The sequence below is a fragment of the Kogia breviceps genome, chromosome 16 (assembly GCF_026419965.1).
Source record: "Kogia breviceps isolate mKogBre1 chromosome 16, mKogBre1 haplotype 1, whole genome shotgun sequence".
Lineage (NCBI taxonomy): Eukaryota > Metazoa > Chordata > Mammalia > Artiodactyla > Physeteridae > Kogia > Kogia breviceps.
Window position 1 is genome coordinate 58,808,353 of NC_081325.1, and position 13,534 is coordinate 58,821,886.

The following is a 13,534-nucleotide window of genomic DNA, read 5'->3' on the forward strand; positions in this document are numbered from 1 at the left end:
GAAGTGAGTTTACTAATGAAACAGAGAAAAGAGAGCATTTTTCCAAAATAGATTCAGTACCAGACTGCCTTGAAAGTGGGAGTCAGGTCTCCAGGCAGAACACTTGAGAATCTCCAAACATGATGTATGCACGGAAATAGTGGGAAACTGGGGCTGGAAACAGGCTCATTAATTAAAGGTCTAGCTATGAAGTCACAGTACTAGTCAGCCTCTTTCACTCCATTATGGAGAGTACATATCAAAAGATTAAGACCAGGTAGAAACCTGAGGACTAACCTCTAGAGAATCTGAATAAACTGCCTAGGGGATAGTAGGGATATTTTCTTGGATATGGGTGACTCAGGGTTAAGCTATACTAATTTATTCCCCAGAATAAACTATCCTTGCTATCAGGAAAAGAAAGCAAGCTGGCAAGATCTACCCAAGTCATTTCTGTCTTATTTAGAAAAAGGCCTACCAGGGAAACAGAACTAATACACAACAGCAAAGGGAATACCAAACTTCTTTCTAGACAATCGACTCATTATTTTTTTGTTATTGGTAAACAAAAGAATAGCTTTATTCTGAGGTCCTAGAAAACAATTTATTAAGTTAGTACATTGGTGTGGTATGCAGCTTGTAGCGTTGAGTAAGTAGCACATATAATTGGACATAGAGTTTTCACACATTTTAAAAAGCCCCTCAAATTTTAAAAAGGTTGTTAGTACGGTATAACAAAAATCTTCCCCCTGAGCCTTTGTAATCACATTGCTGCCATGATGTCCTGTCAACCCCATATACTTTAGAGTATGATTTCTACAAACAAGGACATTATTCTTCATAACCACAATACAACTATAGATTCAGGAAATTAATATTGATACATTAGAGTACATTAGGAATTAACATTGGTACCATATATTCCTCAGATCCCATTCACATTTTGCTAGTTGTTCCATCATTTTTTTAATTGTAAGAAGAACATTTAACATGAGATCTATCATCTTATTTTATAAATGCACAGTACAGTATTCTTGACTATAGACATAATGTTGTATGGAAGATCTCTAGAACGTATTCCTCTTTATCCGAAACTTTATACCCCTTCTCATTTCCCTCTCCTCTCCTAGGCCCTGGCAATCACTCTTTCACTCTTTAATTCTATGAATTTGACTATTTCACCTTTGTGTTTTAGGGTAAATACCACAAGGGCATTCAACTCCTCTTCCAATACAAAAGGAAAAGAGGCATCCAATAATTGTGGTACCCAAGGGCAGGTGGGTTCATCAAACTCTCCTTTAAGGCCTTGAAGTCTGTGTTTTCTGATTCTTCCCATAAAGTTGGGCCGGGGTTTTTATTTGTTGAGTCAAACAGAGAGAGGTCTGGCCATAAGAGAGAAATTTAGAATCAGATTTTGGCATTAACCAAGGAACCCTGGAAAACCTGGCACTAAGTTTTGGTTTGGGGGGAACTTAGGACACTAGGAAGTCTACCTTGATCTAGATGTAGTCCTTGTTGTGATATCAGATGTCCTCAATATCTAACCTGGGTTTAAGCAAGCTGCAATTTTTGTTTGGTGACCTTATGTCTCTTTAAGGTTAAGAGCTTTAGCAAGTGGATACAGTCTTCCTGTGAGGAGGCTTGAGAAGGACAGTAAGAAGCAAATCATCCACACAGTGCAACAAAGGAGAACCTCTGGGAACTTTATATCATCCAGAAGAGACTTTAGGATTTTTGAGAAATAAGAAAGACTGTCAGTAAAACCCCGAGGCATTACCGTTCTGGTGAATTATTTTTCTTCCCAAGTCAAGGCAAAAATGTATTGGCTAGCTTCTTCAACTGGAGTACTAAAGAATGCACTGCATAAATAAATTACAATAGAAAATTTACTTCTGGTGGGACTGGATGTTAGAACTTATGAAGTTTAGGAACAGCAGACTGAGGAGGAATAACAATGTTGTTTATTGCTGAGAAGTCCTGGACAAACACCCATCCTTTGTTTTTAAGTCTTCTCAGTGCTAAAATGGGAGTGTTATGGGACTAGTACAGAGGATAATGAGGCCTTAAGACTTGTAATCTTCTATTGTGGGCTTTATGCCTTTAAGCACGATTTTATTTATAGATTATTGCTTCATTCTGGGAAGAGGTTTTGAGGGGTCTATTTGAATTTTGCTGGAAGATTTGCAGCAAATTTTGCCAACAGTAGTTGGAGATCTTGCTCATATGAAAGGTGAAAGCTAATTCAATATGGACAAATGATCAATGTTTCCAGAAACTGCCCTAGTGCTATCAGAGATGGAGCCAATAAAAGATGTGAAAGCGTCATTTAATTCACCTGGTTGGTTACTTTTATGACTACCGTCAAGTTCTAGAATTACTTCCCCCTTTTGGGATGAAGGAATTCCAGCATTATACTTCTCTAAAAAGTCTCAGCCTAATAAACTTGGTAGGGGCAGAGGACATCAGAAGACAAGGATGTGTATCTCTCAGCCAGCCTAAACAAAAGGAAATGGTTTCAGAGACAGGAACCTCCTGAAGTTCATTAGAGAGCCCCACTCTCTGAACTTTTTTAGTTCTCTGGGGCTGTTTTATAGTAGAAGGGTTGGGGACCACGAGTGTGGCTCTGGTATCAATTAGGACTGGAGGAATTTCATTCCCCATGTGGAGAAATGGTTCTCTATGGTAATTAAAGAGGAGGGTTAGTGAGAGTTCCCGTAGTTCCCTGGAGCCTCACCACTGAGAATTGAGAGGATGTTGGAAAGGCGGGTTAGGAGGCTGAAGGTGCCTAAAATACTTAAATTTGTAGCAATCTCTTTCCCAGTGCCCTGGCTCTTTGCCAAAACTGCAGAAACTAGTAGGGTTTTGGTTCATTTAGGAGCCCCCTTTTGCAGGAGTTGGAAGATTATGAATTTTGGCAGTCTTCCTTTTAGGTGACTCATCTAGACTAATATAGAGCTGATTTGCCAGATTAACTAAATCTGGAGTGGACATAGTTTCTCATTCCATCCTGGTCCTTTTTACCAGAAGGGGAAGATGCTGTTTCAGCCCATTAATAAACATAGAATTAAAAGCTACCCATGTTGGATCGATATCTGAAGGAAGACCAGAATTTTCTTTAAAAACAGTCTGAAGTCAATTGTAACAATCATGAACTGGTTCATCAGATTTCTGTGTGCAAGGCTGAATTTTGTTCCAAGCAACAGGTTTTGGAACAACCCTAGGACTTGCTCTTTGAAATTGCCTAGTAATCTTATAATAAGTCAGCATGATTGTCTCCCAGTCGTAATTCTAGAGACCTTTCAGGATTTTCCCAGTTAGCAATTTTCATCCAATATTGGGCCTGGCCTTCATGAACTAGCTGGTATAAGTCAGAGAAACCAGGGTGATAAATTTGAATGATTATAGTAAATTCCTCAGCAAATCTATGAGGATCTTTGGTTACTTTGGGAAAATCTTTGAACACGGCTCACATTTCAGGTTTAGTCCAGGGAGTACAGTTAAGGGTTTAACCTCTAGATCCTCAGAAGGCTTAATTTCAAAGGGACAGATTCTGACAACTTCAGAAGAAAAGGGAATGGGGAGAGTTTCAGAGAAAAGGGGAATTTTAGTGAAAGAATTAGCGTGAGACAAAGAAGCCAAGGTCGACTGCAGGAGCCATTTTATCTTTCTTTGTTTGTTTACCTTTGTTAATTTAAAAAAAGTTGTTTTTTTTTTTTTTCAGACAGGCAATTTTAGACTTCTGAGAGCCATTTGGAGGCCTCAAAAGGCCAATCAAAATAAGCATTCCTCCAGTTCTAGAAATTTCTGAGCTATTGTAGTCCAATTCAATTTTAAGGAAATTATGTTTGGAGATTTCAAAAGTTCCTCATACTGGCCATTGATATTCTATGTTGCCTTAGGCCAGGTCAGTCCATTTGGTTAGAGATGCACATGAGGAAGGACCTCAGTCTTTATACATAAAATTGGTTGGAGTTTCTGGTGGAGGGCAGCACCGTCAAAATACAAATAACTGGGATCCCGATTCCTAGCAATTTTTTCTCTGTAGTAAAGAGCAACCTTCAAACAGTTTAAACAGCTTACAACACAAATGGCTGAATTCAAACAGCTTGCAAACCAGTCCTAGTCAGTTCTAAGAAGACAGCCTGGTTTCTGAGGAGCCAGGCTGAAGTTTTGTTTGTTTGTACGTTGGTTTTTTTTTTTTTTTTTTTTTTCCAGTCAGTCTCCAGAGGGCAGCCCTTCCAAAGGAATAGGCAAAAGGCTGAAGAATCTGGCACTGTTTCCACGAAACAAACCCTGTTCCTGAAGGAATGTGTTGAGAGCTAGCCAATTTCAGAAGTCTCGGCTCTGCAGGAAATGGGCTGAAGGCTAGCTGATTTTAGTGAACCAGTCTGATCTCAAATCGGACTGAAGTGCCAAATGCATATTTGCACATAGAACAAGGTCTTAACCAGAAAGACACAACTTTTGAACAGATTCCAAATAAAGCCTGGAGAGCGTTAGACGCAGAGAGTGTTAGCTTCCTCCGAGAGGAGGAAGTACCTTAGAAAACAGTGAGCTGTAGTCGGCTCAGTTATGGGTACTGCACCTGTTTGCTCACCGGCCTCGGAGCCCTCAGGAGTCTTCTCCAGTCCCCGAGTGGGCCACCAGAATACTGATCGTAACTAAAAAGATGGCCAGATATTTCTCCAGCAAAGATGAGTTTATTTGGAATTAACAGAGAATAGCAATCAACTGGGGTTCTGCAACCATGGTGAGTTACTTGCTTGGCCCAACAAGGAGGGAAGGAAAATGCTTTGACAGAGGGAAAAAGGAAGTTGGGAGGGCTCTAAGTAAACAAAGATCCCATGGCTTTCATTGGCTGAGTCCTTGTCAGGAAAAGAGTGGAGTCTTTCTTTCTGTGGGGCTGTGCAATTGTCAGAGCGTGTGAGAGCTCCTGCTTCCACGCTCAACTCTATCTAACTGAGGTTTCTATTTATTAATTTTTTACATTATTTTGATATAAATATGTAAGTGTAACCAACACTTTCAATCGTAAACAGAACTGATCATTTTAACAGCAATATTCATTTAAAAATGTATCTTTTGATTAAGCAATTAATGACTTGACTTGCCATTTAAGCTTTTAATGACATATCAAGCCAGACGTATGTGTATGTGTGTGTGCATACATATATATGTACATATAATACAATTTCATATATAGTGAATTAAAAATAGAAGATGGGAAATCCAGATGGCTCAGTATTTGAGAATAAGAGATTCTGAGAAAACATACTGGATGAGACAAAATATATGAACTGCTGCTCTTTTCAGTTAACCCTTTGGGAACGTATGTGACTAAATTTTATCAGTAAAGGAAAATTCTGTATCTCCAAGGATTTCTCTTCACTATTCTTCCACCTCTATCCTTGAGTTGAGAAGCTGGGCTTGGGGTATACCTAGGGTGCCATTGAAGTCTGTTAACAGAAATAAAGCTACCCCTAATAGTCTCTGAGAGAAAACTATTTAAAGCTTCATTGAGAAATTTTAGCTTTTGCCCAGGAGTTAGGGAGTGCATGACAGTAAAACAGTGGAGTGGGAGGTTGTAGTAGAGTGTATGGAAGCGGAGGTCTCCCAAGAGTAGACAGGACATAAGGCAGCACGAGTACCAAAACCCCAGGCTGCCAGTGGTTTGGCTTCAGAAGCCCTTATGGTACCAGAACTCTTGTTGATAACAAGGAATATCACAAAAGCTTTATGCTAATTAGCTTTGCTGGAGTTATTGAGTGCACTGGTTGGAACCTAATTATAATAAATGAATGCAGGAGATTGACAACAGAGATAAAGAGCAAACATCACTATTGAGTGAGAAAATTGTTGAACTGTTAGAAACAGGGCTGTGTAATCTCTACATTTTGCTTAAGGTAAAAGGTCAGTGAACAAATATTGATTTTTTTTAGAACTTCTTCAGTAAGGAATTGAATTTGTTCCATGATAATCAGAAGTACTATTGCAGGGCAATTAGGAAGAGGCAAGAGATACAAAAGAGTCTCTGTCTTAGTCCATTTGGGCTGCTATAACAAAAATACCATAGACTGGGTGGTTTATAAACAACAAACATCTATTTCTCACAGTCCTGAGGCTGGAAAGTCCAGGATCAAAGTGCTGATAGGTCCCATGTCTGATGATAGTACACTTCCTGCTGGAGTCCCTTTAATAAGGACACTAATCCCATTCATTGGGGCTCACCCTCATTATCAGATCACCTCCTAAAGGCCCCATCTCCAAATACCATCCCATTGGGAAATGTTTCAACACATGGATTTCGCGAGGGCATAAACATTCACTTTATAATAGGCTCTGTTAGCCAATATTGATGTAAAAGGTAACATTAAGCTGCAAAAAAATACATAAACTTTGAAGTCAGACTTAACTTCTTGAGCTTAAAACTTGATGACTAACTAAAATTGGAGAGAGTGTGTCCTTTACCGTCTCACCAGAGGGATATTTTTCACTCAACTATTGGACATTTTGTCAATAACAGAATGATAGTTAACATGTATTAAATGTTTACTGTGTATCAGGCAAATTTTTAAGCACTTCACTTAAATTAGCTCATTTAATCCTCACAGCAAACATGTGGTAGGTTATCAGCTAGTATTATTATTCCCAAATTACAGGTGAGGACAGTGCATTAGAAAAAGTTAAGTCACTTGAGACATTAATACAGCTATCAACTAGCAGAAGGGGCTCAAATCTTATTCAATTAATCACTAGTAATAGGATTTGGTGTCTTTATTTACATGTTGTCTCTTAAATGTAGAAAAGTGTTAACCACATTTAATAAAATAAATTCTTAGACACTATGTTACTATAACTAAAACAATCTGTACTTTAGCATATTACTATCTATTGGAAATTAATCTATTTAGCAAAAAAAATTTTTAAAGACCTATAATTTTCATTTGGAGATATTTTCGAACAGGGGGTCTATCATGGGCAAATCACTATAAATCACAAAATGAAATGAAAGATTATTGTTCCAATATGAGAGGACACTTTGAATAATCCATTTTTATATGAAAATTATCAAATAGATGATATTGTTGATTTACCTAACTTTGCAAATAAGAAACCTGAGGCTGTCTGAGGCTATGTGACTTGTACTAGTTAACTGAGGCATTTTAGGGAAAGAGCCTATAAAGCGATTTCAACCTGTCTCCTCTTGTACAGGGAGATATGGACTAATTTCAGTCTTTTGGATTAAATAATATACAAAGAATAACATAATACATATGCCTAATAGTATTATAATTGGGAATATATATTAGGAATATTTTCCTAGAAGTAGATTTCTTGAGTGAAAGTATGAATGCATATGGCCTTTGCAGGATACTTCAAATCTCTGGATATAGTGCTTCTGTTATTTTGCATTTATACCAGGAAGGTATAAGTTTACCCACAAAGCATCCAAAAGAATATGTTTTCAAGTCATTGTATTTATTTCATTGGATAATTAATAGCATATTATAATATTTTCATATGCAGATATCTTATTACAAGCAGGATTCAGCATTATTTTGTTTATTAGGGACATTTACATTTCTGTGGGGGGGGGGCTGTGGGTTTGTATCCTTTGTATAAATCTTGAGACTATTCTATTGGATTATTTGTCTTTTTCATCTCCATTTTTTAGAAATTTTTAATGAATATTCTGTGTTAATGTAATTTGCAACTATTTATCAGGATTTTTCTCACCATTTTGGTTAATAAACTAATACCTACCAATCTTTTCAGTGTAAGATAATTTTTGACTAATAATTTTCCAAATCTTAAATATTAGAACTTTTCCCAAATATTTTGACTCACCTTTATTCTATGCAACTTTTCCATATATTTCAAAGTAGATCTTAACCCCATATCCCAGATATTTGTTAACTTACGTTAGAATGAATGAGATATGTTCTAAGTGCAGGAAAGTGGCAAAGTAGCAAATAAAGTAGCATTCCTCTAACTATAATATCTATGTACTTTATAAAATTATAAAATACACAGTGTGTAAATACTTTACATGTATTGACTAATTTAATAGTTTAATACTATCTAGACTCTGTGAGGCTGGTACTATTTATCCTCCTCCTTTTGCAAATTAGGAAATGGAGCCACAGAGAGCCATGCATTGAGTGCAGGCAGCCTGGATTTTTAAATCACTACAACTTCTTCCTTTCACCCTGCTCAGTCTGTGACCATGCTACCTACTTACACATCTGGGTTTCGAAGTATTTATCATTTAAAACCAAGTATGACGTGTAGGATATTGGATATTGTCCCCATCTGATTTGAGAAACACAAAGCAATATTGCACAGACATGAAGTTCATTCAGTGCAAATCTAATATTATCTTATCATATTTCCCACAAATTGTGTTACTTGGAGAACTTAAAATAACTATTTAGATTTAACTGTAGCATGCTATTATCAGAGACAATGTGAATGTCTTCTACTTGAGTAATCACTAAATCATACTCATCATATTGACAGGCCATAGAGAACAGTGGCTAAAATTCCAGCTTGAAATTAGTCAGCCTGGATCAAATGCTTATTCAGCCATTAAGTTAGCTCTGTAGTCACAGACTTACTGCTTTAAATCTGTTTTCTTCTCACCTAGGTGGGGATGAAAATAATAAACTACACTCATTAGATTTTTCAAAAAATTAAATATAACATCAGAAATGCTTCACACGTAAGTGTTACATACATTTTTACCTATTTTTATATCAAAAAGAACTAGATAATTGCTGTACAAAGAGGAAAACATGTCAATAACTACATTTTATAAGCAAGAGTAAGATAATGGATTTCTTGCACTGTCTTTAATGAGCTAAAATGAGAAGCAAAATAAATCTTTTACATATGATTACTCATGGGAAATAAAGCATGTTACTCTGCTAATTTGGTTTGGAGACAATATAAAACTATGATATTGTTTTATTAAAAGTTTAAAAAAAAAAGAGTGTGCTGGGACATCCCTGGTGGTCCAATGGTTAAGACTCCATGCTTCCACTTCAGGGGGCAAGTGTTCGATCCCTGGTCAGGGAACTAAGATTCCGCATGCCGTGTGGCACGGCTAAAAGAATAAAATAAAATGAAAGTTTAACATTACCTTATTTCATTAAAAATAGCCAATGTTGATTTAGTTTCTAAATAAACAGGGAAATAAAATAAACAGAAATTATACTATAAGATAGTATATATGTTTGATAAGAAAAGCTACCAAGAATAATTAAAAATGATGATTCTTAATTTCTGGTTTACAGTTTATTAAATATATCTAAAACATTGATTTTTCCAAAATATCCTCAAATCCTAAAATTTACCGGTTTTGTTTGCATATTAAAATGAAAATACACATTTCAGTATTGACTTTTTGCAATGTATATTAGAATGAAGACCTTTTCTCATTTAGTAAATTGACACTTAAAACAATTATTTTATGGAAGAACAGTTGATTTACAATGTTGTGTTAGTGAACTGACACTTTTGTCCAATACCCATATTTAACTTGCATAGATAATATGAAGACTTTCATACATACAGTTGCCCCCATTCTTAATTATTATTTTTGAACGGTGTAAGGTTGGAGTATGTGTGAGGGGGACCCTCCTCCTTGTCTGACTCATCAGTATCACAGTTCATCATCTTTTTTCATTGTCTTGGTTGAGGTATAGGAAAGCCTTAGTCACAGTCAGGGCAATCATTTTCTTGTTTCCCCTATCCTCACTAACACCTGGAATTATCCACCATTCTAAATTCTGCCAATCTGGTGATATGAAATGGTATCTCATTGATGTTTTGCTGGTTATGGTGACTTTGACATCTTCTTACTCTTGTAAGACGTTTAGACTTTTGCTTAGAGTATTGCCTATTCTTAATTTTCATCCATTTTCTTATTCGTTTTCATTTTAAAATTTGCTTATGTATGACAGTTTCTTGTCAATTTTAGACATTGCAAATATGTTCTTCCATATTGCCATCCAACTGTTACCTACCATAATTACCTAAGACTTCATTGATTGAAAATAAATCTGTAAATTGTTTGTAATCAAATGTATCAACTTACCTTAGGAATTATGTTTTGAGGTATTGCTTAAGGTGTTCTACATCTCATGGTCACAAGGATACAGTCATCCTTCACTATGCACATGGTGGTGGGGGGATTGGTTCCAGGACCCTCTGTGGATACCAAAATCCATGGATGCTCAAGTCTCATAGTTGACCCTTCTATCCGAGGTTCTGTATCCACAGATTCAACCAACTGCTATTATGTAGTACTGAATTTATTGAAAAAAAATGCATGTGTAACTGCTCAGAGTTCAAACCTACATTGTTAAAGGGTAAACTGTATTTGTTCACATTTAATCCATCAGATTTGTTTTGCTTTTCACATTTGATTTTTTAAGGAATATAGATTTTATATTTCAAAGTAACATGAGGTAGAAATTCAAATTAATTTTTCACCAGAGATTAATTGCATCTTCCCAACCCTGTCTACTGATATGTTCTTGCTGCATTTACAATGTCAATTGTTCCATTATAAAATTTCTATCTATAGATGGGTCTGTTTCTGAGCTCTATGTTTTGTCACATTTGATTTTTTGTTGCACCAGTACCACACTTCTGATGATGATGATGGTTATTATTATTATTATTTTTTGGCCACACTGTGCGGTATGTGGGATCTTAGTTTCCTAGCCAGGGTGGAACCCATGCCCCCTGCAGTGCAAGCACAGAGTCTTAACCACTGGACCGCCAGGGAAGTCCTGATTATTTTTCTTTACAGTACACTTTTATATGTGGTTGACTAAAACTTCTTTCTCAAATTGACCTGACTCATAGATAGTATGTATCTTTCCATATAAATTTTTAAATCTATTTGTTGGATTTCTCAAATATTTCTTTTATTTTTATTGAAATATGCATTCTTGGTTTGTTTGGGTATAAAGACATCAATATAACATATCTTCTATATCATTGCTCATCTTTTGACAGCTTGCTTTGTTGTTTTCTGAGAGGAGTATATTAAAATCTCCAGTGATATAAGTTGATTTATTTATTTCTCTCCATAGTTTTGTCAGGTGAGAATTCATTGTGGTGCACATATATTGATTATTGCTTTATCTTCTTGATGTGCTATTTGTCTTACCAATAGATAACATCCCTACTTGTTCCTTATATTGCATATCTTTTGAAATATATTTTCTTTGATATTGAATTTGCTACCATTGATCTATTTTATTTGACATTTGACAATTATTTAGATTGTGATAAAATTTCTCATCCAAACTATGTCATCTATGAATAAAATATCTTAAGCTAATTAAAATTTAGAAATATGTGTTGATTTACTGACACTTTGATTTACTTTATATGAAGAATATTTAATCTTTTAGTAGCTATATATCTTTGTTTTTGTTTAAGCATATTTTACTCTTATCATAAAAAGGATAGACAAATTTCCCATTCATTGTTTCATAAATATTCATATCAATTTTCTTATATTTTATATGATTTGATCTATAAATATTTATTTGTTAAGTCAGAAAAATGTTTTGTTCTATGTTTTGAGGATCTAAATATAGTTATTATATTCACAGAACTACCCAGTGAAACATAATTCACTTTAATGTTGATTTGTGATTCATCCATTTTTTGGATAACAAAATTGTGTAGAGAAAATAGTTTTTATTTCTGGACCATTTCCTCAACAATGTCTTTTTCTCTTCTTTTGCTAATAAAACACTTATAAACATTGTACTTCTTTGTAATGATTTACTATTTCATTACTCTTCCTTTTCAGACTTTCATCTGAGAATCTTATCTAATTAATCTTTCAGATATATTAATATACTGTAAAAGAGACATGGACATCATTCTTTGACTTAAAGAAATGATTTCCATGCTCTCTTCTACTATATTATTAGAATTTCCATGTTTATCCAATCTATTATTACTCCTAATAAAAAATACTTGTAGATTTAAAATTAACTTTTTAGGTAGTGTCCTATTTTTTCACAAAATGTCTTATGCATCTTTAATAAAAATAATAAAATTTAATCATTAGCAAATTGCCATTATTTCTATGAATCTGGCTTGCTTATTTCTATCTTACTCAACTCTCTATTTTCTGTATACCCTGGGGGAAAAAAAAACAGAAAATTTACTCTTTTGAGACAGTTGAGGGCAATCAATTCTTTTGTTCAACTTTTGCCTGCTTCTTGCTATCATCATTAAATTTCAATAGGTTATACCTTTGAAGTATTAAAATAACCTCTGCAAAACCTGAAATTATGTAAAATGTCAGGTAATAACTGTAATTTTTTCTGATGGAACTCAGTGAAAATTAGTAAACAATGCCTATAAACTATTGTGTGGTATGTGGATAAAAGTAGAAATATACATAGCCATTTTCAGACGTATTAAAGATAATATTATGATAAATATATAACCTTTTCAATGCAAAATAAATTGACTTCAATGTATGCATGTAAATTATTTACTTTCTGTGAACATATTCAGAATTTTTGCTGTACTCAACTTGCAACTACATTAGCAGTTTGAGTTGTTGATATACAATGACAGTATAGCAAAACAACATTAATTAATTGAATTTGGATCAATCAGATTATCTCAAGCTTTTATTCTATAACTTACTTGCTATATGTTTTAGATCAATTGAAAGCAGGGACCTACCTTCTCACTGGTCCTTTTTGAAACAGAAATTTTTCATTTAATTTTGCTTATCATGAACTTGTTTATACTAATTGGTCCTGTCACACGAAAAAACGGGTAAATGAGAGTTCCGTTGCTAAACAGAAGGGGTTTATCAGGGGTCTTGCAAAGCAAAGTCTCAAAGGAGATTTTTCTCACTATAAGACCAATGGCTACGTGGCCCTTACTAACACCCAAGAAGCACCTCCTGGAAATTGACGTGCCACCGGGATCTAATTTTTTATCTAAAAATGTTGTGTGGTTCACAGACAGTTCTCCTGCTACAGCTTTTACAAAGCAGATACATTTGTCACCACATCTTCCTGCACGAGATGAGAAGGAGAAAGGCTCTGACTCTCATAACATCAAGAAAGTCTATCATTCTAGATGCTTCTTTTTTCAAGGTGACATTTGAGTAAGTAGTTCTTTTTTCATACATAAATCTATTTAAAATGAGAGAGACATATATTCACATAGAAATAATTAATTGCTTTTTAGCCATCTTTTAATACTCTAGCAAAGGACTCAGCAAGTCCTGAAAAGCCTGGCCATTTCACTCTTCCTCCATGAAACCCTTGCCTTTTGTCTTATCAGAATTCAATTCTATACTTATATATTAAGTCTATTGGTATATTGACAAAGTTGACACTTTCTAGTACTAAATTAATGATCCAATAGTTTGTCATTGGGGAGTGCAAAAATTTTATCCAAGTCCTCTTCCAAAAGTTACCTTTTCTTCATTTCCCCAATAGTGAATGAATTAGATGTATTTTTATTATAATTTTTATTATAATTGAAACATGCCATG